The sequence below is a fragment of the Hipposideros armiger genome, unplaced genomic scaffold (genome assembly GCF_001890085.2).
Source record: "Hipposideros armiger isolate ML-2016 unplaced genomic scaffold, ASM189008v1 scaffold_1043, whole genome shotgun sequence".
Taxonomy (NCBI): Eukaryota; Metazoa; Chordata; class Mammalia; order Chiroptera; family Hipposideridae; genus Hipposideros; species Hipposideros armiger.
Genome location: NW_017732393.1, coordinates 183,488 through 194,642, shown reverse-complemented (window position 1 = coordinate 194,642; position 11,155 = coordinate 183,488). Strand labels below are relative to the sequence as shown.

At 38.8% G+C, this 11,155-nt stretch overlaps 1 pseudogene; it reads right to left on the bottom strand.

Moving 5' to 3' along the window:
* Positions 1–858: 858 nt before the first annotated feature.
* LOC109376057 (40S ribosomal protein S3a-like) lies at positions 859–1,642 on the bottom strand (annotated as a pseudogene).
* Between the last annotated feature and the right edge of the window lie 9,513 nt (positions 1,643–11,155).

The following is an 11,155-nucleotide window of genomic DNA, read 5'->3' as shown; positions in this document are numbered from 1 at the left end:
AAGGGTTATACCTAGTAGTCTAGTACCTACCTAGCCCTGGCTGGTACATAGTGGCCTGGAGTGATAGAGCCCAAGAAAGGAAGTAGAGTATGAACTTAATCAGCTGCTCAAGAAGGGTCACTGACCAGACGGCCTCAAAACTGGGTCAAGATAACATTATATATATATCATTATATATATATATGTATGTATGTATATATATGTATATATATATATATAAAATCTCCAGCTTCATTCCTTTGCATGGTGATATAGTGAACAGTCTTGGCATCTTGTTGAAAATCAATTGACCACAGATATACTCGTATAGGTTTATTTCTGGACTCACAATTCTATTTCATTGGTCCATATGAGTATCCTTATGCTAGTACCACACACTGTTTTGGTCACTGTAGCTTTGTATATTTTGGAGTCAGGAAGTATGATGTACTACAACTTTATTCTCCTTCTGCAACACTGTTTTAGCTATTTGGGGGCCCCTTGCAATTCCATATGAATTTTAGTACTGGCTTTTCTATTTCTGAAAAAAAGAAGGCTATTGGGATTTTGATAGGGATTACATTTAATTTGTAGATTGAGTTGGGGAGCATGCCATTTTAATGATATTAAGTCTTCTATTCCATGAATATAGGATGTCTTTCCATCTATTTAAGGCCTCTTTAATATATTCCAGCAATTGTTTGTGGTATTCAGTGTATAAATCTTGCATCTCCTCTTTGCTAAATTTATTCCTAAGTATTTTAGTTTTTGATGCTTTTCTAAATGGGCGTGATTATATATTTATATATATATATATATGTATGTATGTATGTATATATCTCCAATGGGTTTTATTTGTCACCATGAAAAGTCTGAATTTTAAACAGATTCTTAGGCTGGGGACTCATATCCATCAGCTCGTTAAAATTTAGCACCTGTCTCATCCCCAACAGCTTTTCCAGAACTGCTACCTTCACCATGAAACTCCATGAGTTTTCCCAATTGAAACTTGGGCTTCTTCAACATTTTGACTTTTCTAACAAAGATATCATGCAGCGGATAAATAGATTGGAGAGCCTTTTTATCTCTTTTCCAATGCTATCTGGAATCAATTTATTGACCATTTCTTTCAAGTCATTTGTCTGTACCTCTAGGGTCATGATTTCTGTCATCTTCTTCTGGAACTGTTGATGCTGAATACAAGAGGTCTTCCAAATCTGATTGCTGTGTTTTCTAGTAAAACAAACACAGACTCAATGAAACAAATAACCACTGGTAGTCTTGACATCAACATGAGCTTCAACCATGGAGTGACATTTTGTGACCATGGAGCACATTTTGTCACAAGTAAGATCCATGCCATGGAAATTAGGCAGTTTTGCCTTGAACATCTTCTACTAGTAATTAACTTGAATTTTCTAAATGCAACCTCATCATTTGGCAGATCAGCTAGGCTCACTTCTATAACATGACCTTTGAGACCATCAGATGCGATTTTGGTTCCTCGAGTTCTCATGATTAGTGTTTTCACAATATTTCTTATATTGAACATAGCTGGTGCTTTCACATCATTCCAATCTTTCTTAGAAAATGGGTCAACCACTTTTTTCTTCATTCCCTTCTTGCCACTTTTCATAAGGCATTTATTCTTGCTGACTGCCATGGTGCTGCTCAGAGAGCCAAAAGGGATTTTCTTTGTATTTTAATTGAGATATAATTGACATATAACATTACATCAGTTTCAGATGTACAATATATTGATTAGGTATATGTATATATTGAAAAATGACCACAATAAGTCTAGTTAACATCCATCATCATACATAGTTACAATTTTTTTTCATTATGAGAGAACACAACATGGATATATCTTGAAAGTATCATGCTAAGTGAAATAATTAGATGAAAAAGGACAAGAACCATATGATTTCACTCGTGAGATATAAAATAGAAAGCAACAAATAAACAAACAAACTCATAGACACAGAAAACAGTGGGGAAGGGGAGTCGAGGTGAGAGAAAGGGGATCAAGTATGTGGGGGCAGAAGGAGACTAGACTTTGGGTGATGAGCAAACAATGCAATATAGAGATGATGTATGATAGAACTGTATACCTGAAACTTAAATGTTATGAACAGATGACATTACAAGAAATGAAAATTATAGGATACCCCATATGAATATTAATTCAAAAATACTAGCAAGCCAAATTCAGCAGCACATTAAAAGAATTAAACACAATGACCAAGTGGGCTTTATTCCTGAATGTAAGGATTGTTCAATATACAAAAATCAATTAATATAATAAACCACATTAACAGAGTGAAGGAAAAAATACATGATTATATCAGTGGGTGCAGGAAAAGCATTTAACAAAATTCAACACTCTTTCATGATAAAAACGCACAACAAACCAGGAATAGAAGGAAGCTACCTCAACGTAATATATGCCACATGTGAAAAGCCTGCAACTCACACCATACTCAAGGGTAAAAAAGACTGAAAGCTTTTTTTTTTGAACATCAAAAACTAAAGAAAGCTGCCACCCTTATCACTTCTACTCAACATAGTACTGAAAGGCTAGCTCAAGCAATTAGGCAAGAAAGAAAAAAAGCATCCATATTGGAAAGGAAGAAGTAAATATCTCTATTCACAGATGACATAATCTTATAGGTTGAAAACCCTAAAAGGTCCTCAATAAAACTGGTGGAACTAATGAATGAATTCAGCAAAGTTGCAGGATACAAAATAAATGCATAAAAATCAGTTGTGTTTCCATATTACCAACTGTGAAAAAATTAAGAGAATTTATTTAAAATAGCTTTACAAGAAATAAAATAGGGCCGGCTGGATGGTGCAGTTGGTTAAGAGTGCGAGCTCTGAGAAACAGGGTCACCAGTTCAATTCCTACATGGGCCAGTGAGTTGCGCCCGAGCTGAGTTGACGCTGAGCTGCCAACAGGTGGCCAGGTGGCTCAGCTGGTGAGAACGCATGCTCTCAAAAACAAGGTTGCCATTTTGACTCCCGCATGGGATGGTAGGCTGCGCAGCCCCACCCCCACCCCTCACAACTAGATTGAAAGCAGCAACTGGACTTATAGCTGAGCTTGTGCCCTCCACAACTAAGATTGAAGGACAACTTGATATGGAGCTGGTGGGTCCTGAAAAAACACAAAGTTCCCCTTCCCCAATTCCCCAACACTTCTCCCTTCCCCAATTCCCCAATAAAATCTTAAAAAAAAAAGAATAAAATATTTCAGTATAAATTTAAACAAAGGTACAAAACGCTTATACACTGAAAACTACAGAACATGGCTGAAACAAATTTAAAAATACATAAATAAATGGAAAAATATCTTGTGTTCATGGAGTGGAAGACCTACTATTGTAAAGATGTTAATACTACCTAAAGCAATTTAAAAATTCAATGCAATCCTTATCAAAATCCCCACGATGTTTTTCACAGGTGTAGAAAAATATGTCTTAAAATTCACATGGAGGGCCAGCTGAGTGGCGCGTTGGTTAAGAGCTGGTTTGGGACACCAGAGGGCCCCGGTTCGGATCCCACATATGAGGGCCAGTGACACTGCCCTCTACAGCTAAGATGCTGGACAACAGCTTGACCTGGAGCTAGGTCCATTGCCGTGAGTCACCGGCAATGGCGTAGGCTGCAGGCCCTACTGCAGTGGCTTGCCACTACCGTGTGTAGCCAGCAGCCAGTGTGAGCGGCCAGAGGCTGCTGTGAGCAGCCATCCAGAAGCCGGCGACGGATCTGCCTCGCCCGGGAAGAGCGCGGTGATGGTGCCAACTTGGGCCAGTGAAGCAACGTCCTCCACAACTAGACTGAAGAACAAAAGGACAACAAATTGTCTGTTCCCCTTCCCCCAATTCCCCAACGCTGTTCCCACCCCCAATTCCTCAATAAAAATCTAAACAAACAAACAAACAAAAGAATACTTTAAAAAAAATTCACATGGATTATCAAGAAACACTAAATAACCAAAACAATGTTGAAATAGAAGAACAAATTTGGAGGACTCAAGCTTCCTGATTTCAAAACTTACTACGAAGCTACAGTAATCACACAGTGTGGTACTGGCATAAAGACAGACATACAGACCAATGGAATATTATAGAGAGATCATAAATAAACTCTCACATACAGGGGAAGGAGTCAGTTTTCATTTTGGTATTTTTCTAGAGTATGCTAGTTATTGACAAAAATGTTTTCTTTTTTAATCACTAATGTTTTTTTGTTAATTTTAGCAAACATTTTTTTAATTCTCCGTTGAGGTGATCATATGGTTCTCTTTTATGTAAATGTGGTGAGTTCCAATGGTTTTCAAATATTAACTCGAATCCTTGGGATAAACCATACTTGGTCATGGGGTATTGTATTTTTTATATATAATTGGATTTGATTTTGCTAAAGTTTTGTTAAAATATTTTTCATATATGTTTATGAAGGAGATTGCTTTGTAGCTATCTTTCCTTGTAACATAAGTGTCTGGTTAGTTATCTGGGTAATTCTAGCCTTGTAAGGTGAGTTGAGAAGAATTCCTTCCTCTTCAATTTTGTGGAAGATTTTTCATAGAATTTGTATTATATCATCCTTAAATGTTTGGTAGAAGTACAAGTAAAGCCATCTCAACCTACAGTTTTCTTTGGAGGAAGTGTTTGAAATAAAATTTCCATTTATTTAAGCTATCAGGCTTTCTTCTATGTGAATATATATGTTTAATGCTCTTGCCACATCCCACAAATTATCATATGTTGAGTTTTCACTTTCACTCAGTTCAAAGTACCATATAATTTCCCCTTTGACTTCTTTGGATTATTTATACATGTGTTATTTGATGTTAATTTAAATATTTGGGGATTTTTCCAGAGATCTTTTTGTTATTAGCTTCTCATTTAATTCCAACTTGGTCAGAAAACATGCATTTTATGATTTAAATCTTATTAACATTATTGAAGCTTATTTTATGGCCTTGAGTATGGATTATCTTGGTAAATGTTCCATGTGCATATGAAACAAATGTACATTCTACTGTTATCGGTGGCAAATTCTGCAATTGTCCGCTAAGTAAGTTGGTTCATAGTATTGTTCAACTCTTATATGTACTTGCTGATTTTCTGTCTACTTGTTCTATACATTTATTTTTTTAGAAAAAGTGTTGAAATCTCTGACTATAATTGTGTTGAAATCTCTGACTATAATTGTAGACTTATCTGTTTCTCCTTGCATTTCTATTAAGTTTTGCTCAATCTATTTTAAAACTCTCTTAATATGTGAATGTTCTGGGTTGTTATTTCCTCTTGACAAACTCACCATTTAAAATTATGTAATGACCCTTTATGACCATAATACCCTTCGTATTATTCTTTGCTTTGAAATTTAATGTATCTGATATCAATATAGCTATTCAAACTTTGTTTTGATTGGTGTTAAGATTGTCCATCTTTTTCCATTCTTGTAATCATTTGTATCTTTAAATTTAAAATAGGATTCTTATAAGAAGCATATATTTGTGCCTTCCTTTTCTATACAATTTGACAATCTCTACTTTATAACTGAGGTGTTTAGACCATTTACAGTAATGTAATTATGACTATTAATACGTTTCAGTTTAAATCAACAATCTTGCTATTTGTTTCCATTTTTCCCATCTGTTTTTCTTCTCTTTTTCCTCTAACACAGCAGTTCTCAACCTGTGGGTCGCGAACCCTTTTGGGGATCGAACGACCCTTTCATAGGGGTCGCCTAAGACCATCGGAAAACAAAAAGATGTTTACATTATGATTCATAACAGTAGCAAAATTAGTTATAGAGTAGCAACGAAAATAATTTTATGGTTAGGGGTCACCACAACATGAGGAACTGTATTAAGGGGTCGCAGCATTAGGAAGGTTGAGAACCGCTGCTCTAACATTTTTAGACTGAGTATATTGAAGATTCCGTTTTATCTCTTATGTTGACTTACTAACCACAACTTTTTTCATGGTTGCTTTGAGGTTTATAATATACATTTTTAACATTTCAGAATCTACTTTCAAGTGATATTAACGTATAGAATAAGAACTTTAAAACTGTGTGCTTCCATTCCTCTTCTCCTGGCCTTTGTACTATTATTAACATTCATTTTACTTGCACATATATTATAAATCTTATAATACACAGTAACATGGGACAGTCAACAGGCTCATATTATTTGTTTCCCTTCCTTCAGGGAACTTTGTCCTCCACTATCTAATGTTCAATAACTGAAAACTATTGTTTCATATATTTTATCTAGGTTTTAGTTGTTTCAGTTAGGAAGGTAAATCTAGTCCTTATTACTCAATTTTCATTTGAAGCATAAATGTTGCTTGATGTTTTAAATGATGGTTAATCCTGAAGGCTTTATTTCACTTCTAACCAAAGTGTATTTCCTATGCTATCTGGCCTTCCTGGAAGAGTCCAGTGTCTGTATGTACTCCCTGCTCTGCCTCTGACTAGAAAGTTCAAACTGTATTGCTTTCTTTGGTCACAAGGTGGCCCTTAAGTTTATTTTCTGAATTTCCTTCAATGATCTTGAATTTTTTTCTGAAAAAGAAGACCCAGTAATTATTTTTTAATTTTTTTTGACATTTAATATTATTTTTTATTAGTTTCAGGTGTACAACATAGTGGTTAGACATTTATATAATTTATGCAGTGATCCCCCAATTAGTCTAGTACCCACCTGGCACTATATAATAGTTATTACAATATTATTGACTATATTCCCTATGCTGTACTTGCCCAGTAATTATTTTTATTCAGAAGTTATGAGATGTAATCTGCATTATTATCTCAATTTTGTTAGAAATAGATAAAGATTCAAATATGTATATTTATCATTTGGTGAATACCACTAAATCTATATTTATCCTATTCGGTGTTTCATTTACCAAATATCTACTGGATGTACGTGATGTGCTAAAACGCCAATGACCCAATCCGTATCTACACCTCAAACCTCCTTTTTAAACACCCTTTTTCTTTGAGGACCAAGTCTCATAGCCTTATCTTTGCTATATTTTTAAGCATTTATGGGAAGAGTTTGTCCCTTTTGTGGAGAATGGCCATTCTGAGGGAGAAAAGGAGGCTCACCACATAACATATTGAAATTATATAAATACACAAATGCAGCCAGAACCTTAGACATGTCTGTTCCCTTCTAGGGAACCTCATTTCATGTTCCTTTACTGACTTTTGCTCACTTTTTGATGGTTATTTGTTGCCTGAGCATTTTATGTGGAGCCTGACCACTCACATATTACTCCCTCAGTTGCCCCTTCAGATCCAAACATTTTGTTAAAGGCCAAGGGAAGCTGATTTGTAGAGGGCTCTGTCTCAGGAGACTAGAACCTCAAGCCGACCCTTCTCTGAGGTTGACAGGGCAACTTGGATCTGCCTATACACAGAAGAAATGTACACTTTCTTGGGCATATGCATGTCTAACCTTCCATCATGATTTGCTATGGATTCACATGTGAGTTTTTAGTTTCTTGTCAGGAATGAACTGCTGAACATCCTTAGGCCAATGGAAACAGAATGTTTTTGTTTGCCATAGAAGCTGGTGCTAACATTGGCAACCAAGAGTAAGAAGGCTAGTATGGCATAAGCTTCTCTGTTCATCAGTTTTCCTGCCCTTTCAGCTCTAGCCTTTCTCTTTATAAACTTACGTCTTGCAAGAATGTGCCTTGTTTCTCAATCACCTGAAGTGGGAGGGATTTGGAATTTCTTAGGCATCTGATTTATGATGTTTTTAAGTTTTGCTGTATTACATGACAATTTCACCTACCTGTACATGTTTCCCTTTGGTTTCATAAGTGCTATTGTGCTGTTATATTCTAGAGCAAGGGTTGGCAAACTATTTTTTTAGGGCCTAACAATAAATATGTAGGCTTTACAGACAGGCCATATTGTTTCATTGCCAACTATTCAACTCTACCACTGTAGTGCAAAAACAGCCATAGACAATATGTAAATTAATAAGTATGGCTGTACTCTAATAAAACCTTATGTATGAATACCTAATTTTTAATTTCAAAGTTTTATATGTCACAAAATAGTCTTAATTTTTTTTCAACCATTAAAAAATGTAAATATTTAAAAAACCGTCATTGAGAAACTCCTGAAGTTGAGCTGAATAGAAGTCCTACCTCTAAGGACATACAGAAGAAGCCACCTCAAGACTGGTAAGAAGGTCAGAGATGTGGAACATACTGGTCCCACACCTGAGTGTGATCATTAGAAATTGGGAGTGATATCTTGGCTGTGTAGGTCTCTCCTGAGGAGTGCGGGGTCTCAGCCCCATACCAGGCTCCCTAGCCCACGATTCCAGTGCCAGAAAGAGAAGTCCCCACAACTACTGGCTGTGAAAACCAGAGGAGATTGTGGATGAGTGAGAATGAAGACTGCTGAAGTCTGAGGCGTTCCTCAAAAAGGGCCCATGCACTGACTTGGTGATGGACTCACTCATTCTAAGCCCCAGTACTGCAGCAGGAGCTCAAAAGGTGCCAGGGACATACAGGAGAAAACGGAATTGTCTGGCTGCAGGGTGAGGGCTAGACAGGCAGTTTTCTCTCAGACAGTAGTACTGGCAGATTCCATTGTTGCTTTGATGAACCCTTCCTTACCCAGTGTGCAGACTGAGTTGGCTACCATATCTGAGTCTCCAACAACCTGCCTAACACCCTTCCCCTGCCCTGGTGATTCCCTGATACCCTGCCCCACCCAACTTGTGGACTCACCCCAGCCGCTTCCAGTGGCTTTCCCATACAAACAAACTATTGTTGCTCATGCCATGAACTTTCCTAAAATCTCTCAAAGGTTCACAAAACCCAAATAATCAACATCTGGCCTCAGCATGCCCCATGCCTCTTGCTGAGCAGCCCCAAGCTCGGCTGCCACTAGTGACAACCAGCCTCAGTTCATGAAGTGACCTCCAAGTCCAGCAAGAGTGGCTGTCACCTGTGAACTGCTTTGCAGCATATGCCTGGTGGCCCCAAGCAGAGCACAGGCTTGGCCAAACTTGGCCTGTGGTGGGGCCCCTCCCAAGGGGCCACATACCTGCTTCTCCTGGTGGCCAGCTTCAGACCCATCAGTAGCACCACATAACTGCCTCCATGGACAACACACCCAAAGGGCAGACTGGGCAGGCACCAGAGCCCTACTAAAGCAAATCCTGGTCTGTACGGTCAGCCCCTGGACAAAAGCTCTTTCACTGTAATCAAGGTCAGTTTGCACAGCCAGTGAGTTCAAGGGTCAGTCCCTCCTACTGATGTGCCAATAACAATCAAGGCTCAACTACAACAGGAGGACACACAACACACACAAGGGACATAACTAGAGAACCCAGCTCAGGTGACTAAGGAGACCACATCACTGGGCCCCACAGGACACATACTACATAAGGTCACTCTACTAAGAGTGAGAGATATAGCAGTACTACCTAATACATAGAAACAAACACAGGGAGGGAGCCAAAATAGAGAGACAAAGAAACACATCCCAAATCAAAGAACACAACAAAGCTCCAGAAAAAGAATTAGACAAAATGGAGACAATCCACCAGATGATGCAGAGTACAAAACACTGGGTATAGAGGGAATCAACAGTACATGAGATGAAACAGAGGATAGAATCAGCAACTTAGAAGACAAAGTAGCAGAAAGCACCCAATCAGAACAGCTAAATAAATAAATAAATAAATAAATAAAGTTTAAAAAGCCTCTGGAGGCCGGCCGAGTGGCGCGATGGTTAAGAACTGGCTTGGGACGCCAAAGGGCCCCGGTTCGGATCCCACATATGAAGGCCAGTGATACCGCCTTCCACAGTAAAATGCTGAACAACAGCTCAACCTGGAGCTGGGCTGCCGAGAGTCGCCGGCGACGGTGTAAGCTGCAGCCCCTGTGGCAGTGGGTTGCCATGGGCTACTGTATGTAGCCAGCAGCCAGCATGAGTGGCCAGCAGCCANTGTTGTTCAGCATCTTAGCTGTGGAGGGCAGTGTCACTGGCCCTCATATGTGGGATCCGAACCAGGGCCCTCTGGCGTCCCAAGCCAGTTCTTAACCAATGCACCACTCGGCCGGCACTAGAATAACTCTTTACATTCATAGGTTTCCAGGGGCTGGTGTGAGGAGGGACTCTTAGAGTGAGCTGTGTTGTCTCACACATCTTGTACACTCTAATGAACTAGGGAGGTTTCTTGGGAGAGAACTATTACACCTAAGGAAAGTGAACCAGACAGAGAAGGTATTTCCATCAAGCTAAACAGGGAGAGGGGATTTCTCCACAGTATCATAGAACAGATTGAGGATTTCATTCATTGGGAGTTCCAGAGAAATCAGTGGGAAGGACTTTCTCACCTTGAGGATATCCAGGGGAGATAGATATGTGGCAAAGCAGCAGAGAAATGAAGCACGTACCCCTTAGCCCAGTGGACTTGTTGGTAGAGGATAGTCCTAGCTTTGGGAAATTCCCCAATAGCTGAAAGGAGTATGTAAGGGATTGGGTCATGCATATGCCAGTGGGAACAAGAGCTTGGAAATATCTCACAAACTTACTGCCTCATCAAGTATACACAGCAGCGCTGGGAGGTGATGATCTTCATCTTGATGAATATAATGATCTTTAAGATGTGTCTCATTATTAGGTTTATACTACTAAATAAGATATCCAGAGGTAAGCTAAAATTGAGATTCTGACACAAATGTTTAGTGAGTGCTCACATTGTTTTTATCAGGTGATCAAGCTCTTCCATTAAGCAATATGTCTGGGTTTGAAAAATTAGAAAATATAAATAAAAATTATTCATAATTCTACCATAAAGGATGAAACTTTAACTTTTTACTTTATGTATACTTAGACTGTGTTCACATATAAAATATATGATTTGAAGTGAAAAAAAATAGAGAATGCGGGGGCCAGCCAGGTGGCTCAGTTGCTTAGAGCGTGAGCTCTGAGCAGCAGGGTTGCCAGTTTGATTCCCACATGGGCCAGTAAGCTACGCCCGAGCTGAACTGCCAACAAGCGGCCGGATGGCTCAGCTGGGCTAGATTGAAAGCGGTGGCTGGAATTGGAGCTGAGCTTGCACTCTCCACAACTAAGATTGAAGGACAACAACTTGACTTGGAGCTGATGGGTC